Genomic DNA, 22,881 nt, shown 5'->3' on the forward strand with positions numbered 1-22,881 from the left:
GTGACAGGACTCAACAATCCTCAACTCAACTGTAACTGTGCCAAGCATATGTGCATAAGTTTAAAGACAGGAGTTGAGGTATGATTTATAATGGACCCAAGGCAAACTAGAAAACTGGATGAAATACCTTGAACAAGTTGTGAGCTTTGCTGCAGATATGAGACAGACATACATATGAACTCAAGGATAACTAGCTCCCTAAACATATAAGAAAGTTTGACAAGAATGCGAAGTGGGTCTGACACTACTCATCTCAGAAAATGGCATGCATTTGGTTGTGAAAGACAATTAATACAAAAGCTCAAAAGCTCAAGTGGAAAGAATAGTATGGAACATGTTCTTACCTTGCTTTTTTGACAGGAATTGCTTGGATTCATCTTGGTCATCACTTAATCTCTTCTTCTGTGCCTTGGTACCTGAAAGGTCATATATAATCATGAGCAACATGATAAAATATAATACAGGACACAAGAAAAAGCATAAACCTTATGAACAATAATGCTAAAGGAAGTAAAGATCTCCTGAAACTCATCTTTTCTTTTTATTTCGAGATCCTATGTCAAATAAAATAATAGGCAAAAGTAGGCAGATGATACCAAAGTTGCATGATTCAAATAAACCCACCATCTGTTCTTATAAATATTTAACCAAGAAGAGCTATAACATATTTATTGTGACTAATAATTACATGAGGTAGACTTGAAAGGATTTTCCGATAGATTTTCCATTATAGCCGTTAATTACAAGTTTGAGATATACTCTGTCAATCGGTATGTGCAAAACAAACATATGATCCAAAATGCTGATCAAGGACCCTAACCTGACTTCTAAAACCCTATGTATCAAGGACGTTCTTAAACATGATAATGGGCTTATAACTAGTATTGTTACCATTATTGTTGTTACCACTACCGGCAATGAAGATTTCTATACTCTTTGATAATTTAGTTGTTAGATTATTCACATTTGAATCAGTTACAAGTATTACTTTCTATAGGTACAACCTTAGGTAATCAGTTACAAGTATTACTGGTTATAGGTACAACCTTAGGTAATCAGTTACAATATTACTTTATATTGGTACAACCCTAGGTAATCAGTTACAAGTATTACTTTTTGTAGGTACAACTTCAGGTAATCAGTTACAGGTATTACTTGTTATAGGTACAACCTTAGGTATTGATTAAGTCATCACTAATAGTTTTGGGTGGTAAATCTTCATCCAGTATATTAATCATCTTTACAGTTACATTTTTCATGCTCTCTTAAGCATATTTTTGGCTAATCTATGCAATTATATTACACATATTACATTTAATACCTGTACATACCTCCATAATACTCATAGAGAAGGGTATACAGAGAGTATGGTGTCATGTAAACAGGGATTTGATATTTCAAGTATATTTAGTTTAGTTCATCATGCTTTCCATGAGCTAGTATGAGTGCAATGCTAAGTGCAATACTAAATGTTATAATCCAAAGTAACATAGATTAGTGAATCAGTATCATGTTTACTATAACATGGATGTTAATTTCTTCTAGCTTGACTGACCATTTGTGATTTTTGTCATGTTTGATAGAAGGGTGGTCTGCTTTATGGCTTCCGCAGGCTCACGGTCTTCAGCACATAGCATCATACATCTTCCAGAAGAAGACCCTTACTCCCTCAGGCTTTCAGTTTCTGTTTTTTTTTTCTCTTGGCATTTTTGTACCAAGTTGGGTTTTACAGGGTCGGGTTGCTAGCCCTATGCCTAACCATCCTCCTTTTACACCCGGGCTTGGGCGGAGTTCTCAAGATCATCTGGACTGGCTAAAACAATCTTGCAAGGCACAGTGAAAACGTACAGAAGTAGAGGCAGACAAAAAAAGAGGTGGGAAGACAACATTAAGGAGTGGAAAGGCATGGGATTTGGAGGTTCCCAAAGGGCACTAGAGAACAGGGAGAGATGGGGAGAATTGGTTGTGAAGTCATCTGTGGTGCTCAAATGACAAGTTGGGTTAAGGGATTGATGATGACGTATCTCAACATGTATACATCTGGATGCTACAATTTGTTTCAATATTTGATAATAAATACAGACTGGAAATAAATTCTAATTATTTAAAAGGAGAAATGTACCCTGGTCTGCCTTTGGTCCATTATGAATAAAACAATAATTGCTAACAATTTATTTTTCCAAATTTATAAAACCTTCCACTGATAGGATACGGTCTGGTTTTAAACTTGTACGTGTGATGGGACTCAACAATCCTCAACTAAACTGTAACTGTATCAAGTATATGTGCATAATTTTAAAGACAGGAGTTGAGGTATGATTTATAATGCACCCAAGACAGACTAGAAAACTGGATGAACTACCTTGAACAAGGTGCGAGCTTTGCTGCAGATATGAGACAGACATACAGATGAACTCAGGGATAACTAGGACCCTCAACATATAAGAAAGTTTAACAAGAAGGCCGAGTGAGTCTGACACTACTCATCTCAGAAAATGGCATGCATTTGGTTGTGAAAGAATATTAATACAAAAGCTCAAGTGGAAAGAAATGTACGGAACATATTCTTACTTCGCTTTTTTGACAGAAGTTGCTTGGATTCATCTTGGTCATCACTTAATGTCTTCTTCTGTGCCTTGGCACCTAAAAGGTCATGTATAATCATGAGCGACATCATTAAATATAATACATGACACAACAAAATGCATAAATCTTATGAACAATACTGCTAAAGGCTGTAAAGATCTGCTGAAACTCATGTTTTCTTTTTAATTTGAGATCCTATGTCAAATAAAATAATAGGCAACAGTAGGCAGATTATATTAAAGTTGCATGATTCAAATAAACCCACCATCTGTTCTTATAAATATTTAATCAAGAAGCAGCTATAACATATTTATAGTGACGAACAATTACACGAGGTAGACTGGAAAGGATTTTCTGACAGATTTTCCTTTATAGCCGTTAATTACAAGATTGAGATATCCCCTGTCAATCGGTATGTGCAAAACAAACATATGATCCAAAATACTGATCAAGGACCCTAACCTGACTTCTAAAACCCTATGTATCAAGGACGTTCTTAAACATGCTTATTACATACATATATGTAACTATCGATGTTGTCCAAGGCATATACACATGTAGGAAAATTATAGAAAGTAACCATCTTGGAAAAACAATGGCAAAATGATTTTCCATAACTTTCCAAACAGTTTAGCTGTGTGCAAAACTTAGGTGTTGGTGATAGAGTTTTCACAACAGAGGTCAACATTCATTGGTTCCAAGAAAGACTTAATAATACCAATGAATACCAGAAAAACAAACAAAAATAATGTAATACCCAAATGTGTCATCTCTATTATTCTTTATTAAATTCACATACTGAGGGGTTATTCTGAGTCATGACTAAAAATAAAAATAGTAATGTTGCACACAAATATGAACGTGCACACACAAGTAACAAACAAAGTATCCACTTTATCTACCAAAAGATCTACTTTATCTGCCAAAGTATCAGTTACCAAAACATAAAATGTATATATTTTGAGAAAGAAACTATGGCACACTATACGAGCAGACAAAAGAGTATATGCCATTATAGAGATAAAAGTGATAGTGGTAAAAGTGGTAATTCTAAATCCATATCCTTACTAGCAATCCTATCTCTAATCCTGATTTGGTTGATACATACCGATGATTATCAGGATCATACCAATATGACACAGTGGTTCATTTAGGCTAAAATAGGATCATGATGATGACATCACAAAATGGTTCAATCAGCCTACCATACCTAATATGTTGAAATGGTACATTCAGGCTACCATATTTAGTACCAAGATGATAACATGATATAGTCATTCATTCAGGCTACCTTTGTTAGTACCATGATAATAACATGACACAGTGGTTCATTCAGGCTACCATAGTTACTATCATGATAATAGCATACCATACTTAGTATCATGATAACATGATGATATAGTGTCTTGTTCAGGCTATCATAGTACTATGATGATAACATGACATATTGGTTTATTCAGGCTACCATAGTTAGTACTACAATCATCTCAACATAATCATGATTAAAGATAGGAATATTAACCAAGTTAATGGGTTTATAACTAGTATTTTAACTACTATTGTTGTTACCACTACCGGTATTTCACATTTCTATCTCTTTGATAATTTGGTTGTTAGATTATTCACATTTGAATCAGTTACAAGTATTACTTTCCATAGGTACAACCTTAGGTAATCAGTTACAAGAATTACTGGTTATAGGTACAACCTTAGGTAATCAGTTACAAGTATTACTTTTTGTAGGTACAACTTCGGGTAATCAATTACAGGTATTACTTGTTATAGGTACAACCTTAGGAATTGGTTAAGTTATCAATAATAGTTTGGGTGGTAAATATCTTCATCCAGTATATTAATCATCTTTACAGTTACATTTTTCACGCTCTCTTAAGCATATTTTTGGCTAATCTATGCAATTATATTACACATATTAGTTTAAATACCTGTACATACCACCATAATACTCATCGAGAAGGGTATACAGAGAGTATAGTGTCATGCAAACAGGGATTTGGTATTTCAAATATATTTAGTTTAGTTCATCATGCTTTCCATGAGCTAGTATGTGTGCAAAGCTAAGTGCAATACTAAATGTTATAATCCAAAGTAACATAGATTAGTGAATCAGTATCACTGTTGACTATACTATGAATGTTAATTTCTTCTAGCTTGACTTGCCAATTGTGATTTTTGTGAGACTCTTTCACCATAATTGATGTAATGCTCAGTCAGTCATGACATGAATTATTAAATCAGACATTTATCTACCATTTACTAATAAAAGAGTTTGCTACCTTCAAGGCATTACATAGAACTGTAGCATGGTCTATACTTAGACTACTGGCATAGTCAGCATGGAATATACTAATATTTAGTTATATCAAGGCAGTTTCAATATCTTTTGATAATTATAGATTAATATATCACGGAGTTTATAATACTTGTTTTGCTTCCAAAGTGTGTGTATTATTGAGTCTATTACACTCGTTTTTACTCACAAGTTTGTGTATCAGTGTGTCTATAGCACGTTGTGTGCAAAGTCTCTATATCAATATTACAGCAATTAATATCTGCAAGTATCATCTATGTCCAGACACAACTCTAGGATTTTTAAACTTCTCATATTATCCTTAGGTGCATGCAAAACGATGTGCATTTCCAGACTATTTAAGGATTATAAGTATCATTCAACAACCGGGGTGATGAATTTGAAAAAAATTGGTCTTTTTTTCTTTGTTTTAAATATTTAATTATTATACCATAATTTAAGATGATGTTTACTATTAAAATTTTATACTTTTAGAAATATATGATAATTTGCTTACTCTTACCAAAGAAGCTTTTTTAAGTATTGAAAGTGAGTAACTGCATTTGAATTGTACATTTTATCATTGGTGGTAAATGCTCCACTTCGATCAGTGCCATCTAAGTTGAGCATTCATCAAGAAAATCAGAACTGGCTGAACTTCATGCAATTTGCTGGCATTCAACCAGTACAAAAACCAAGACTAGACACTGATCAAGCTAAAACTCTAACAAATTGCATCTGTACAAAAGTGTGTCAAGCATGCATATTCTTTGGGTAGGCTTAAGTCATGATTTCCTTGTCCTCATTAGAATCAAGCTTGGTTTGAAAGCTGAGAAATAAGTTACTCCTAAATCCTTTAAGCATTAATTATTTTGACCTTCTGATTAGATCAAAAGTCTTAAAGGATCTTGGTAATTCTCCATGGAATTGTTGCATAAATGCCTGATGATGCTGATGATGATCTTGATATATAAACTCACCTTTTCATGGTAGTTGTGTATAAATGCGTATCACATAAAATATGAAGACATAGAACATTACAAAACCCAGAAAATCAGAACGGCCAAGTAAAAAACAGTAGTAAGACTAATTCTGTCTGGAAATTGTTCAATCTAATAATGGCAGGGAAAAGTATTGACATCAATCATTCAACAACTAAATCATGAATGTTCTTGCACAGGAGAAGGACACATACATATATACTAGGTGTAGTAATACTCAGTTAAGGAACAGATAGTAGGTGGAACTAATTGAATCATTAGACATTGACTAGCTTGCAAATGAACCTAAAATGGTAACATAAATATTAGCACTCTAACTGACCACATTTATACCAACCTGCTAGACAATGTGGCAAATGTTAAATACTGAATTATGGTCTTAGTGGCCACTCTTTTTATTTTACTCATAAGAAAAGTAGAATGCAGTGAAAATTGGAACAATGCAAACAAAACTATCGCGTACAGACTGTTCAAAAACTGTAAAAAGAACTGTATCTTGATGACATAAATGAAATTACCCAGAATACAATCCAAAACTTGAAGGCATAAATCAAGCTTTGTGGTGTAGACTGACTTGTTTTAGGATACAGTGGAACAAATTATTAACTTATACAGCTTTAAATCCTTCTCAAAATTTGTAAGTCAACTATAATTACATCATTATATCTCTGTATTGATAAACTGAAAGCTATCGAGGATTAATAAACATTGAAGAATCCAATGAAACAGTATGAACTTCTCATGTTCCTTGTACAACATTGTACTAAAATTTACTTTAATATTCTGTTTTGTGTTAAATCAATTTTCAAGTACAAATTACATTCACAAAAATTGCTGATAATATTAAACTGATTTTATGACAAGTACATAGAGGGCCATGATTCTATTTTGTTTCATCACTGCTTGTATCCCATCCTCATTTTTATATTTAAGTTTTCATGGGGAACATTATTTTGCCACCAAGTTTCTTGTATTGGAAAGACATTGCATAGCTGGTATTTTAAACAATTAAAATATGTAAACTACCTTGGTCACTCTGTTTTGGACTTATAAAATTTGTAGTTAACTGAGAAATTTATAATCATGTACGAAGGGTGAAACTTTATTTCATTATAAATGATCTCATGTGGCTCAAAATATCTAAATGTTTCTGAAACAATCTTAGACAGATAACATTTGGCAGTTCTTTTCAAAGCTATGAGATAAAATTAAGTGCATTGTATTCGTAAGCAATTGTTCACAAGAGAAGTTTCATTACTTGTAGATTTTTCTGACAAGCATGAATAAGTGCATAGTAAGAGTATATTTTATAATTCAAGTAAATATTGTATAAATTACTATTGAAAGAAAATATTCAAGCTGGATAATTACAACAATTTTCATTCTCCATGTATTCAGTGTTACATCGAGAATCAGAAATCTGCGGGACCATTACAGAATTTGATTTTTCTGACAAGCACAGATAAGTACATTTTTTAAAAATGATAATTTATTAGATTTTAGTTTATGCACAACTTGATGATCTCAAGTTATTTTAGGTACATGTTGCTGGTTTAATAATGGGGTTTCTCAGATAATGACATTAAGGGAGGAATTGGTGGTGTGGTAAGGTGATGTATGTCAGATGATAAGGCATAGTCAGTGGCTAACACTAGGATACAGGTGTTGTACATGTACCTTGAAATTGAGAGGCAGACAGTGAATTATGCAAGAGTTTGTTATTAGCCTCTTACTAACTGTCTTCATGGGGCTTTTGCCAGCTGAATTCAAAGAGCCAACTACATTACATAATCTTACGTAACATTGCATCACATATAGTACCAGATGATCAGTCAGTTCTCTGGTTTTGAAAATGTACAGACAATGAACGTAGGGTTCATATCACTGGCTTTTCAAGGTTCATACAATGGATTTTGAGTCTCTGCATCAAACTTTTCTTAGGGATTTTTGCTGGCCCGCCACCACCCCCATCATGACCGAGCAATGGATACATCGTTGGGTTGTGTCTTTATGCTATTCATGCACATGGGCCTGCCATGGGTTGGAATATTGTTCCCCAATTGGACATTCATATGCTATACTAATAATGTAAATGATCAGCCTACCATTGCTTTGCTTAAAGATGGGATCAGCCCAGACTATACTTGAAAACTGGGATCAGCCTAGCACAAATTTTACTTGAGCTGGGATCAGCCCATAATACTGTAATGCTGGGATCAGCCTAGCACCGATCGAAAATTAAGTCTTTCACACTGAGTTGGGATCAGCATGGCACCAATTTTAGTTGAGCTGGCTTCAGCCCTCAACCCAGAATACACTGTAATGCTGGGATTAGCCTAGCACCCATTAGGAATTAGTCTTTCAAATTGAGCTAGGATCAGCCTAACACCAATTCTAGTTGAGCTGGCTTCAGCACTCAACCCAGAATACACTGTAATGCTGGGATCAGCTAGTACCAATTGGGAATCAGTCTTTCACACTCAGCTGGGATCAGCCTGGCACCAATTCTAGTTGAGCTGGCTTCAGCCCTCAGCCCATGATATACTGTCATGCTGTTATAAGCCTAGCACTGATTGGAAATTTGTCTTTCACACTGAGCTGGAATCAGCCTAGCACCAATTCAAGTTGAGCTGGCTTCAGCCCTCAACCTAGAATACACTGTCATGCTGGGATCAGCCTAACACCGATTGGGAATCAGTCTTTCATATTGAGCTGGGATCAGCCTAGCATTTTTCCCCCAATTGGACACTCATAAGCTATCAGCCTAACATATATTTAGTTAAGATGGGATCAGCCCATAATACACTACCATGCTGGGATCAACCTAGCACATAGTTTACCTAAGCTGGGATCAGCCCAGAGTAAACTTGAATGCTGGGATCAGCCTAGCACAGATTTTACTAGAGCTGGGATCAGCCCAGGATACACAATCATGCTGGCATCAGCCTAGCATAGATTTTATTGCAGATGGAATCAGCCCAGAGATGCATCAGCTCAATTTGCAAATACTTTCAGTTGATGCCACTAAAACACTTGTGTGTTCAATATTTGTTTATATCTCTTCCTGATCCATTATGTCAGAGCTCTATTGAAAACAATTTTTTAGACATGTTGCATCTAGTTGTATAAGCATGAATATGTTGCTTCTGAGCTTAATTGTTGTTTTATCTGTGTGAGATGTCAAACTTTTACAGTTTGGTGTTTGAAGGGTCATTTTTATAGCTACCTAAGCAAGCTTGAACCTATTGGGAAATTGTTCTTTTTGGTTGCTATATACCATTTTTCACAGCTCATATATATAAATATATTTTTGGCCACTTCTACTCTACCATAAGATTTATAACTAATGTAAGCTCTGCCAATGTTTCACTTTCTTAAATCGGTGCTTTACTTTTATGATAGATTTCTTATTTGCTCCATAATGCCATACTAGGGTTGCAAGTCCATTAATACTACAGTGTTATGTATAATTAATTTTCATTGTATGACTGATCTTTTTCCATAACTGATTGTAGGAGTTTGGGCCCACCTGACTTATGTCTTTGTTTTTGTTGTTACGACTCTATGCCCTTAACAAAAGGTAAAACTAACAAGTTTTGTGACATTGAAAACACAAATGTATTTCCCTATAATACAAAGTGAAGGAATAAAAAATAACCTACAGTATGGTGAATGGAATCCTAAAATTCTAATTGTTCTATCAATTCCTAAAGTTCCAAAGATATTCCAAATGGTAGTCAGTAATATTCTGATGGTTCAACAATGCAGAATAAGTCACTGATATAATCTCAAAATATCTTTAGATGGATGCACGGTAATTCCAATACAGCTATAAATCCAAATAGTCTGGAAATGAATTCACATACATTTTGTACTACTATTATCAGATTATATATCCAAATAGTCTTTAAATGAGTGTTAGAGCACTATAATTCCACAGATTGACTAAATGAAATAAATAATTTCTTCTCTATCAATAACTCTTCTAAGACTAATAACATACTAAGAATGCTTAATTCTAAGCATTAAATTTTATGCAGAATTCTATTGCACAATAGCAATACGAGGCTGACTTAATAATTTTGACTTTTTGAAATCACTTTACAAGTAAATAAGGATCGCATGGGTTACATGTACAAATCAGAACACATGTACTTGTCAGATCACCAAATGTTTACTTGCACCTATAGCTTGACCTTGGAACCTATGAATGAATCAATTTTTTCATTAGATACATAATTCATCTTACAGTACAAACCTATTTATAGGATATTAGCATTAAAATGTCATTAACTAACTGATCCCTACAAACATTATTATTATGAAAATAATATTCAAAATATAGATATTCATAACATTCTAAACAACATATTATATTTGAAAATTTTTTTAGCTTCAGAAGAAATTATGCAATTGCAGAAAGAGGAAAAAGAAAGACAAATACTAATCTTAAAAGATAACAGATATCTGCAACTGCAGCAAGAAGAACTACAAAGACAAAAGCAATAATAACGGCTTTCAGAGCAGTGACAAGTCCAGTCAAAAAGATCAAAGATTACATCATTCATATGACATTGTGTGAATCTCACTCATTATTGAACTCATCCAAAATTTTGATGCTACAAGCCCACATTTTAAGTTAGATCAAATTGGTATCAGAGATATAGTTCCAAGAGTGGCCATACATACAAATAAAGTGATAATATAAATCCATCTTTCCAACATTATTATGTCAATTGCATACATACAAATAATGTGAAATGTATGTAAATTACTAAAATAATACAAGCTTTACTTGACTTGCCTTTGCAGGCCTGTACAAAGCGTGTTGTTCCATGCACACTAGTTTATCTTCATTCCAAAAGATATCCACTATTCTGTTTTGCTACTGTCACCCTTAGCAACCCATTTCAATTTCTGTCACAAACTGACATAAACTTATTTCGTTCATTCATTTATGCATGAAATAAGTTTAGATTCACAGTATAATAAAGACCTGAACATATATTATCTGAAGTCAACTGTACTAAAACGCATTATCCAAAGTCCACTATAGAACACAAACTAGTAGATTGTTTTCACTACTTACATGTGTAATGTTATGTCATTGTTTAAAACCTACAGACTATTATGTCAAATATACTGATTATAATTCATATCCAACTATACAATGGTAGTACGTTGAACATATTATGATTTGTCAGCAGCAATGCAAATATTTCATATTTTCATTGTCATTCGTAAAATGTTAGGTTTGTTTTCATTTAGTTGCGGAGATAAAAGTAATTGATACATGACATAAAAAGAGCAGTGAAATAAAACAGAGCATGATGGCACTGTATACAAGTCACTCTATGTAATGTACACATTAACACTATAATATATGATTGAAAACAACTTTCTTTTTGTAGCTGCTTCCAACCTGGGCAGATCAGGCCAGGTTGAGAATGCTAATGGAAGATTGTGCTAGCCAGGCAAATCTTGCCACAAGGGCAGACAAATCAGGACATCCTATGAACGTCGGGACATGGAAGCCCCAGTCACATGAATGGTTTAGTTAGGACTAGTTTGAGAGACAGCTGAAGGGAGGAAGTGTGCTTGCCAGGGAATCCTGCCACAATGGTGGACAAACCTGGGATATCCTAAAAACATCGGGACACAGGAACCCCAGTCATTGGAATTACCCTATCATTCGCTACAGTGGAGAAGTCATTGAAAGGCACACCTACACAATGAAGGAGCCATTGGAGGGTGTACCTATGCAGTAAAGCCATTGGAGGGCGTACCTATACAGTAAAGCCATTGGAGGGCATACCTATGCAGTAAATCCATTGGAGGGCGTACCTATGCAGTAAAGCCATTGGAGGGCATACCTAAGCAGTAAAAAAGCCATTGGATGGCGTATATAATCACTGAAAATAATTCAGTGCGGAAATACCAGTGAACATCAAATGCTCTTTAGAACTTTAAAAACAGAATACTTAAGGATGGTTTAACTGCATTTTTTTTTTGTTTTTTTACTGTTGTGCAATATATTTTTTTTTCTATTCATCATAATCATCTAATTAAAAGATCTTAATTTTGTGTGCATGTTGTATCTATATTCTTCATAAGCAGCATTCCAACCACACATTTGTCCATTCTGTGACAGTCTCAATGGGAAATGATTGGCATTGCTACACAATTCATCTACTGGGCAAACGTTACAAACATTGTTCTATTGTATTTAAATATGAAGAAAAAATAGTCATTTTTTATTTTATACATATGAAATTCATAGATATATACATGATCATTTAGGAAATGTATATTAAGTATAATATGACTTTACTTATGATGCCAAAATTTCAATTGACTCGTCATCACCATACAGTTGGGATACAGAATTTGAGCGGCAGCCATTAGCAGCATTTGAACCTGTCTCTATGGACTTTGTACGTACAATCGTGTTGAAGAGTGCACCAAAGTCATGTGAACTTGATCCAATTCCAACATCACTGCTGCTTGAGTTCTTAGACCCAATATTGCCTTCACTGACTGATGTTATTAATACCTCTCTCTCATCTGGGGAATTCCCATCATTTGTCAAAACTGCCATTGTAAAGCCTCGACTGAAGAAACCAACACTAGACCATAACGATTTAAAGAACTACTGCCCAGTTTCTAATCTCCCATTCATTTCAAAAATCTTAGAAAAGATTGTTCTATCCCAGCATGTATCTCATCTAAATTCAAACAGTCTTTTTAGCAATGTACAATCTGCATATTGCCTTTGCCACAGTACTGAAACTACTCTTTTAAAAGTAGTTAATGACATTCTCTCTGCATTGGATAATGGAAAGATTACAGTCCTCACCCTCTTTGAGTTGTCTGCAGCATTTGACACAATAGACCATGATATATTACTTCACCATCTCCAGCATGTATTTGGCATTCATGATACAGCCTTACAGTGGTTCAAGTCATACTTGGTCAACAGGACACAAATTGTATCTGCAAATGGAATACACTCCAACCCAGTTGATCTATGTTATGGTGTTCCACGGGTCTGTTCTTGGACCTGTTCTCTTCATTCTAGACACACAGTCGCTCTCAAGTGTCATAGATCATCATCCAGTGTCTCATCAATTGTACGCTGATGACACGCAAATATACAAAATTAGCCACCCAACTGAAGTTGATGCTACCATCCAAGGTGTAAAGAGGTGCATTTCTGATGTGAAATCATGGATGACTTGTAACAAGCTGTAGATGAATGATGATAAAACTGAAGTCATTCTGATCACAACACAAAGACTTTCTCATTCACATCCTTTACCTAAAACAATAAATATCAGCAACGCCAACATTAGAGTCACACGATCAGTATGAAACCTAGGTGTTACTCTGGACAGTACTCTCACAATGAACGAACATGTCATGAACATAAGCAAGGCTGCATATCTTGAGCTGAGATGCATCAGCTCAATTCGCAAATATCTTTCAGTTGATGCCACTAAAACACTTGTGTGTTCATTAGTACTTTCAAGACTGGACTATTGTAACTCAATTATGTCTGGTTCATCTCAATATCTACTCCAGAAACTTCAAAGAGTTCAAAACACAGCTGCTCGGATCATACTTAGAGTACCACTATCAGAGCACACCATTTGATCCAGAATCAAACACAAAATATGTTCTCTGTGCAACATTTCACTGTCGGACTCTAGTCCAACATACCTATCTGACCTCACTCATCTGACAATCGTATACTCATTATTCCCACTATGAAAACAAAGTCATATGGACAGCGTTCTTTTGCATACCAGGGCCCAGCAAAGTGGAATGAATTGCCCACTGACCTTAGACACAAAGACACAGTGAGCCAATTCAAGAGTGCTCTCAAAACTCACTTATTTCGACAGCAAGAACAAAGTTAAAGACCTAATAATGTTTCCTACCTAAAATATTCTCAGCATGTTTTTTATTTTTTTAATGTTTTTCTGTTGTTTGTTGTTTGTCTCTGTAATAATATTATTATGTTTCTTATCTTATAGGTGTTGTCTAATGTTGTAAAGCGCTTAGAGCTTCTTAAGATTAGGCGCTATACAAAGTCCTCATTATTATTATTTTTATAAATGACCTTAACTGACTTGGGATAACCATACATTTCTGACAGAAGTTGAAAACAGTCAAAGAGGTTCTACACTGATATTAAGTGATATTGGTTGAGTTTCTTGGATTATAAGACAATGTGTCTTGTGAACAAGAGGATAGAAAATCAGTTGTATAATCTAGAGTCTATTTATTGATAATATTATAAAAAGTGCAGAGATTGTTTATCTTCCACCTTTTCTGGTACACCGTGAATGGGTTAATTTGAGTTTTAATGCATAGACTACTTCAGATGTGCACCTATAACAGAAATGCTAGCTCTGTCTGATCATGTTCACTTTCTGGACTTCAAAGTTAAATTGTAAAGAAAGGAACTGATAACTTATTTTTAATATAACTTATTTTTTATCTATTATATATTTTGTAATTAATCATTGCACATTTGAAATATAGTATTATCTACTTTTCCAAAATTATTTACCCTATTTTAATCATTGTTAAAGACGAGACACAGTACTTTAGATTAATTCCAAGTGATGTTTTGAATGTATCGGAGCAGATAGATTGGTTGGATGCGTGCTTAGGTAATCTACAATGCCCATAAGAGTAATATGTAAAGAAATGTGGGCCACAATACACTGAAGTAGAATAGTGATATGCCATCATTCTCTCCATGTTGCATGTTGCAAAATATTTCACATTACACCTGTCATACTTTCCGAAATTTGTAATATTTGTAGAGTGCTCCCTAAATAGTGTTTAGGTTGTGCTTGAATAATACATTCCTAAACTTCCACAGCTGTAAAATTTGCACCATGATTCAAAATGGTTGTTGTGATAGCCATTGCATAATACAATAGTTTCTAGATGTTGATATGATGTAACAAACCGAATCTTTTCACCCTAAAATTCAAGGTCTGGTATATATTATAATTACCTAAAATGGACAGGAAACCCTTCCCTCTGGATGAATTCAAATAAAGAAGCGCTCTGTATTTTTATAGACTTATTTGGCCATGAACTTTACAAATCAGAAAAAAGGATTAAGCAAAGAGATACATAAACATATGATTTATTTTTGTTCCATGATGACTAGGGTTACAACTGCATACTGTACCACACCATACACTATCCCAGAAGTCTCATTAGCAAGCTAGTTAATTATGTTTTGACCTGTATTCATACTTGTGATCTTCAAGGTAATACAATATGATTAAAATATTATTAAACTGTGTTCCAGGGATGAAAATTAAGCAATGCAGCTGAATGTTACCAAGACTATGGATAGTTCCAACATGTTTTGGAGTAAATCAGAATAACATCCTGACAATTTTATTATTACAGAGTGTTTATATTTCTGTTAATATGCAAACTTTCATACTTCGTTCACAGATCCAGGCCCTAAGTATATTTATAAGTGTTAGTTTCAAGATTTAGTTCCACTTCTTTAAATTGTAATTGGAAACCTCTCAGCAGATCGACACTGTTTATGAATAATGCATAACCTATACAGGTTATGGACATGGTTTCCATACTTAGTACTTCTTCACAATGTTTCATAACTTAAAAAGGTGATACAAATGGCAAATGGATTAATTACACCTTCAAAATAATTTCAAATTCAGCATATGATTTCTAACCTACACTGATGATGGACATGGTCTATGATCTAAGTGCATCTTCAAAACAATATATAACCAAAAGAAGGTGATGGACATGATTCACAAACTAGGTACATACTTGAAATGATTTTTTAACCTACAGTGGTGATATACATAGTTTATGGACCTATTTCCCATTTGACTGATATCTCACCTGCACAGGTCATGAAAACTGTTTATAGACAAAGTGGATATCTGAAATGATATATAAGCTACAAAGGAAGTGGACAAGGTTTATATACTAAGTACATCTCTGAAATAATGTGTTATGTCAGCATGTGATGACAATAGTGTATGGACTAAGTACATCTCTGACATAATGTGTTATCTCAGCATGTGATGGCCATAGTGTATGGGCTAGGTACATCTCTGAAATAATGTGTTATCTCAGCATGTAAAGGCAATAGTGTATGGACTAAGTACAAATCAGTTAGTGACTCCTATATTTAACCCAATATCTGCATTTTCTACTTTGTACACAATAGTGCAGACATGCTGATGGTCAGAACTGTACTATTTACATTCAAGACTGATCACGTGCATAGTGCAAAAGGTGTTTCAATGAACACCAAATGACAATGCCACCATTCTTCAAAGAGCAGTAGTGAGAGTTCGATTCTTTAAATGGCCACAATAGCTGCTGTCACAATTTTTATTTAGCCCTGATACATAGTGTGAAAGACTTTAAGGGAAAATCCCATGTTCCCACTAAAGACGGTTTACAATATGTCAATGAAGCAGACATTTTAGAGTTTTCAAAAGTATCAATTTAATCTAGGACGTGAATGCAAAATAGCGATTTAGTGAAAATTCCAAGTTATTACAAACAATAACAATAAAGAGTTGTGATAATAAGGCTAAGAAGATTGCCACCATGGCAGCCATGTTGTTTGTAAGAGCAGCAATAACAAGGTTTAAACAACTGCAACCAAAACTGCCATTACAAGGTTTAGATGTCTTTGACAATGGCAGCCATGCTGGTTTTACAAGTAGCAAGAACAATGTTTAGAGGATTGCAATCATGGCAGCCATGCTGATTTTCTGTGTAGCAATAAGAAGGTTTAGAAGAGTGTTACCATAGCAGCCAGGCTGGTTGTAAGGTTAGCAATAACAAAATTTAGAGGACCGCCAATACATCACCATTTGGGGGCCCCGAGTGGCTGAGTGGTCTAAAGCGCTCATCGTTTCGGATCACTGCCATCTCACCTGTCTGCGTGGGTTCGAGTCTCAGGGTGGGCTAATGTGGGTAAGTAAGAACGCCTGCCAGTAGCCTCTCGTGGGTCAGTGGTTCTTCCCAGGGTTTTCCAGGGTTCTTCCTCCAGCAGTTATACTGGCCACCATGTATAGCCTATCATGTGCTAAAAATGGCATTAAACCCTACAAAACAACAACAACAACAACAACAACAACAGCACCATTTGCATTTAACATCATTTGCTAGTCATAAGAAGTTTTTAATTGAAAACAAACATGTTGATCAATATGGGTAGTGATAACAAGATTTTCAAGTTGGGTGGCATGGCAGCCATGTTTGATGTGCAAGCCAAGGTAAGCCTCTTGTTGTTATGCCCATACACTTAGCAATCAGATATTTAAGATGGCAAACATGGGGGCCATATTGGACGCCTGAAACATATAAATTTCATTTTAAACTAACTGGACCCAAAGAGTAAATTACATGCCAAGTTCCATGACTTTCCTCCATGCAGTTTACAATGTGTAGTGATCACAGATACCTGTTAATAGATGACAGATGCAGGCCCATCACATAGGCTCTTTTGGCCAAAACAGTTCTGATGTTGATCACCTGACACATATAACTGTAGAAAAGTTAAATAAACACGGTTACCAAATTCTGTAAGAAAATACCCCAGTAAGCTACCTCCCATCTTGATACATTGTCATTGTACTAGAAAAGTTCTTTTCAAGGATTAAATGCATAATTATATACATGTATAGTTTCCTGCTCAATAATGATTCAGTCATTCAACACCTTTAACAATGACATTTGCAGACAAAGCACTGTTTTTGTAACATGAATCAGAATTGTTGTTGTTTCAAATGTTTTTTTTAAGGTAACGGGTATCTTTGCTTTGTTTAATGAAATAACTCCTCAGCATATTCAGGTATATTTTATTAAACAGAGCTAAAGGCACAAAACAAAATACTTCAAGTAATTTCCAAGTCATGGCATAGAAGATATGAAATGACCTCAAATATGGCACAGATCAAATTCATTCTGCACTAACCAGACACAAGGATGAAACTGCAAACCAAGTTTCATGACTTTATTTTCAAAGACTTGGGGTGTTCTGGTGGCACCATTTTCAGTTCAGTCCAATAAGAAGTATCTTGGTGAAAACCTGATGATGGCATGACTTTCCATTCAGGCAGATTAGCTTTAGGAAGGCTTTCATAGTGGCTGCTAATGTGGCCATATTGCAAATCAGATTGGCAGAATTTGTTATTAAGACAAAGTTAAAATGTGAAAAACCTATGTTCAAGTTTCATTCATTCAGAAGGAATAGCAATAACAATTTAAGTTATGCAAAATGTTTCTGGTTTAGTTGAGCTAAGCCCACTTTAGGATGTTTTGCCAAGTGTCTTTGGGTACTAAAAGTAAAGTCTCTTACCTAGTGCCTTTGAGGTATAACGGTACCAATTGCGCAAGTCCAGGTGGGCGGAGCTTAAGGTGTATGGAACATTGTATTCAGAATTAAAGAACAACACTAGCTGTGATTGGTGCATTATGTAAGAGCTGTACTTTCTGTTTGGCTTAAAAGAAAGTTGAGCCTCTTGGCAACATGTGAGTTTGTGTTAATTTCTATCTAGATCATATTTTGTATTTTTTATATTTTTAAAATATGGTACACATGGCTGAAAATGTGCTTGTTGTGATTAGATAACTCTTACCCCTGTCTAGTTCCAGTAGAGTTATCTCTCTTAAATGCAATGGAGTACCTGGTTATGTCATTGTCAAATTGAAAACTAGCATTGTTCTATATGACAGTGTGTGACATGCATGCCCAAGTAGGACAGAAAGTATATTTATTTCACAAAACATTAGCATTGAGGTATATGGAAAAACAATTGGTACCATGATACCTAAAGGAAAGAATAGCCTCACAGTGTATCCATAGAAATGCATACATGTGGGCGGCATTTATGAACTATACTAGTCTGATGTAGGAAAACAAATGTGTGCTGAACAGTTTTGGTCAAATATTGAAAGTTTTTTAAGAATAAAATGTATGAAATCTTCAGAAAATAGCACAAGATGGCTTTGGATGGGGACTTTTGATAACTGTAGCTATGATAGATATAGACTTGTGTTACCTAATGCCTTTATGTATGTGCTGTTACCTCCTAAATTGGAATGCATGCAACAAAATAAGTTATGTAAACATAATATAGTTGATTTTGGCCAAATATTGGCTATTTTACCTGCAAAAGATGAAAAATCATGTGTACAAAAACAGCTATCTTGTTCTTGTAAGGCATGCCATAAACAGGGATAGAGAACACTCTAAGTACACTTGTAGATAGATCACTTGTACCATGTGGGATGTTTGTTCTGGCATAAGTAATTTTTAGGTAATTTATTAAGGATATGGTATCCCTTCCCACTTTGATTTGAATTGTCCTGCTCTAATTGTCGTTTTTTTATTATACACTTTCCTGCTTTGAAATTGTTCATGTAGTTAGTTCAGTTCTCTTGCATTCCCTTTTGTTGAAGTAGCAGTGAACACCAACAAACAAGAACAGTTTCCTTAAGTCAGCATTTCCCATTGGCACTTGTATAAGCCCAATTATAATCTACTATTGACTTTCAATTAATCCTATTTCTTTCTGTCAAGCTGCTCTTGTGGAATTTCCATGTTTGGTCCAACATTACAGAATGATAACCATTTTAGTCACACAGTGTGTATTCATTCCATTAAAATCCACAGTTCTTGAAACTTTGCATCCCATCGCAAGAATCCAAATTGGCATGAGATGATACCTGCATGGTTATGGAAGGCTGAATTCTACATGCCAGCATTGTAGAAAATATGAACTATGTGATATGAAAGAGCTGCATTATCTTAGAAATTAAAATTACATGACTCTTGAGGTCTCCACTAAATATAGGAGTCTAAATGTTAGGTTCTCACTTTATCAGTAATGTATTTTGAGATAATTTAATTGCAATGAAGTTAATACAGGTTGTTGATGAACTCATCTATATTACATGGATAATGTATTAGAGGTTACCACACCTTATGTATATCATTCAGTTATCTCCCTTACACCAGTCATAACATTTCAAGGAAATAAAATCCACAGTTCTTGAAACTTTGCATCCCATCGCAAGAATCCAAATTGGCATGAGATGATACCTGCATGGTTATGGAAGGCTGAATTCTACATGCCAGCATTGTAGAAAATATGAACTATGTGATATGAAAGAGCTGCATCATCTTAGAAATTAAAATTACATGACTCTTGAGGTCTCCACTAAATATAGGAGTCTAAATGTTAGGTTCTCACTTTATCAGTAATGTATTTTGAGATAATTTAATTGCAATGAAGTTAATACAGGTTGTTGATGAACTCATCTATATTACATGGATAATGTATTAGAGGTTACCACACCTTATGTATATCATTCAGCTATCTCCCTTACACCAGTCATAACATTTCAAGGAAATAAAATTTCACATTTTCGGTGACTGGTTATGAAAATAAAGAGAAGATTTGTGAAGTATTATATTAGCCCTCAATCTTGATGCAAATGTAAGTAGAATCAATTTAATAGTTTCTCACAGTAAAGTTTACAAGTTTAAAAACTGATAAGGTATGTACTGCTTGGATCTGAGATAAGTTTCTCTCTATCTTATGCCAATTATTATTAAATTCTTATGTAGAAGAAATATACTTTATATGTATCTATATTATCAAAATTATTCACCCTTTTATATTAGATGGAAATGAACACAACTTCACTTGAAATTTGGGTACCTGTAAGGGATGTTATAGCACAGTTGCCTTTGGGCTGTCCTTGGACCTGTTGGGCCCTGCCCCATATATTTGTCCAAGGTAAGGTCATCAAACTTTCACTTCTGATTTTTTGCATTGCTGATTTTGCCTCCTTTAATTCCTTTATCATAAGCTACCTCTCCCTTTTAGATAAACACTTTCCTCCTGTTTTTAACTCTATTTGATATGCTATACTTCGTGTTTATATTTGGCATTTTTCTGTATTTTATTCCCCTAATTTCACCCCCCCCCCCAATCCAACATAACCACTTAGAAGCTGTGATTTACTATATTTGGTGACTGATTGGCTTATTGAAACAATTTTATTCACATTACAAAGGAGGAAAGCTTACTATTTGTGTTACAAAGAGGATGGGTAGGTGGACCTTTGTGTGAGGACTGGTGGTTAGTGACCTCTTGTATCTGCAGATAGTGTAAAGTGGTCAAAGCTTATACTTTATAATAAGATTGGGTCATGTCCACCTGTCTCTGATGTTAAGTTCTGCACCTACCAAACAAATATAAATTCCTTTCTTTTAGGTGAATTGTACATTTTGAAGTAGGACAGGTACATACTATTTGGTACATTGACCTTTGACCTAGTTATTACATAATATGACATAATGTGATTTATCCCATATCACCTATGTGAAGTTCAATAAGTGCTGATATGAATAAGATACAGCTCATAGTTGAAAGAATTCATTTTATTTCAAAAGATGATTTTGATGGTGAAGCAAAAGTTAGAATACAATAGTTCAAACAGCTCAATGACATTTCTATACACATTCATATAAGACATAGGTTAGTACCTCATCAAATTGTTTTTCACAAGTGAGACTAAGTATATTTGTTACTTATGCAGTCCCGAACTATTTCACAGATTATTGGAAAAATTAAGGTTTGCTATAGGTATAACGGTACCAATTGCGCAAGTCCAGGTGGGCGGAGCTTAAGGTGTATGGAACATTGTATTCAGAATTAAAGAACAACACTAGCTGTGATTGGTGCATTATGTAAGTGCTGTACTTTCTGTTTGGCTTAAAAAAAAGTTGAGCCTCTTGGCAACATGTGAGTTTGTGTTAATTTCTATCTAGATCATATTTTGTATATTGTATGATTTTTTTAAAATATGGTACACATGGCTGAAAATGTGCTTGTTGTGACTAGATAACTCTTACCACTGTCTAGTTCCAGTAGAGTTATCTCTCTTAAATGCAATGGAGTACCTGGTTATGTCATTGTCAAATTGACAATCTAGCATTGTTCTATATGACAGTGTGTGACATGCATGCCCAAGTAGGACAGAAAGTATATTTATTTCACAAAACATCAGCATTGAGGTATATGGAAAAACAATTGGTACCGTGATACCTTGAGCAATGAAAGTATAATATATTGTCTAGTGTCTCTGGGCAATGGAACTTCAGTCTCCTGTCTACGTATGCAATAGGGAAATTTACCCAGCCTGAGCCAGGAATGAAGTCCACTACTCCTGCAATGGAATATAGCAAACTAACCAATATGTTACTAGTCCTAATGATGCCTTGATCTCAAGATTATAATGGTTCATCAGTTTTACAAATTATCTTTTGGCCAAATTATTTTATCTACTTAGATTGTTTTTTCTTAAGTTACACATTAAAAATTACTCATTTTAATCCTTGTTGAGTATTAATTAGTTACCTGTATAAATTGCCTAATTAATGTACACATTCTATATTCAAAAGTTTATTTATATCTGGTTTAAAGAGCTCTGATTTGCAAAACTTTTCTTAGTAGTTCATATCATGGGATACTTCCCTTTTCTTTCCAGACAGAGTGAAGAAATGGTTACAGAACATAAAAAATTGATAACTATTTCTAGCTGTGCTAATTTTGATTACTATTGCATATTATGCTTATCATAAAAGACAAGCAGCTTAGCCGGCTATGAGATATGGTGCTCTCTAAAGTTATGTGACACAGTAAGTGGGGCCTTCTAAAGCTATTTGATAAGTCAGCTACCCATCTCATCAACATGCTGATCTTGCTCAAACCTGTGTCATACATCTGGATAATTTAAGACAATTTTACCACATTTGCTCGAAGTTTTGGCTCAAAAATATGGTACTTTCTAAGTTGGTAACAAGTCCATCCAATCAGATGCAATACCACATCATTAATATTAGTTGATTGTATTCATGTGCTCATTATCAAACATATAACTTGA

General features: G+C 34.5%; 1 long non-coding RNA gene across 1 annotated transcript in view; it reads right to left on the minus strand.

Moving 5' to 3' along the window:
* Positions 1-343: 343 nt before the first annotated feature.
* Positions 344-22,881, minus strand: part of LOC149807442 (uncharacterized) — a 32,185-nt gene continuing 9,647 nt past the window's right edge. The window contains exons 2-3 of the long non-coding RNA XR_016415438.1: positions 2,572-2,643; positions 344-416 (exon numbers count right to left, since the gene is read on the minus strand). This is a non-coding gene — a long non-coding RNA (uncharacterized LOC149807442). The remainder of the gene's footprint in view (positions 417-2,571; positions 2,644-22,881) is intronic.

Source organism: Sinohyriopsis cumingii, chromosome 1 (genome assembly GCF_028554795.1).
Source record: "Sinohyriopsis cumingii isolate HCF-2022 chromosome 1, ASM2855479v2, whole genome shotgun sequence".
Lineage (NCBI taxonomy): Eukaryota > Metazoa > Mollusca > Bivalvia > Unionida > Unionidae > Sinohyriopsis > Sinohyriopsis cumingii.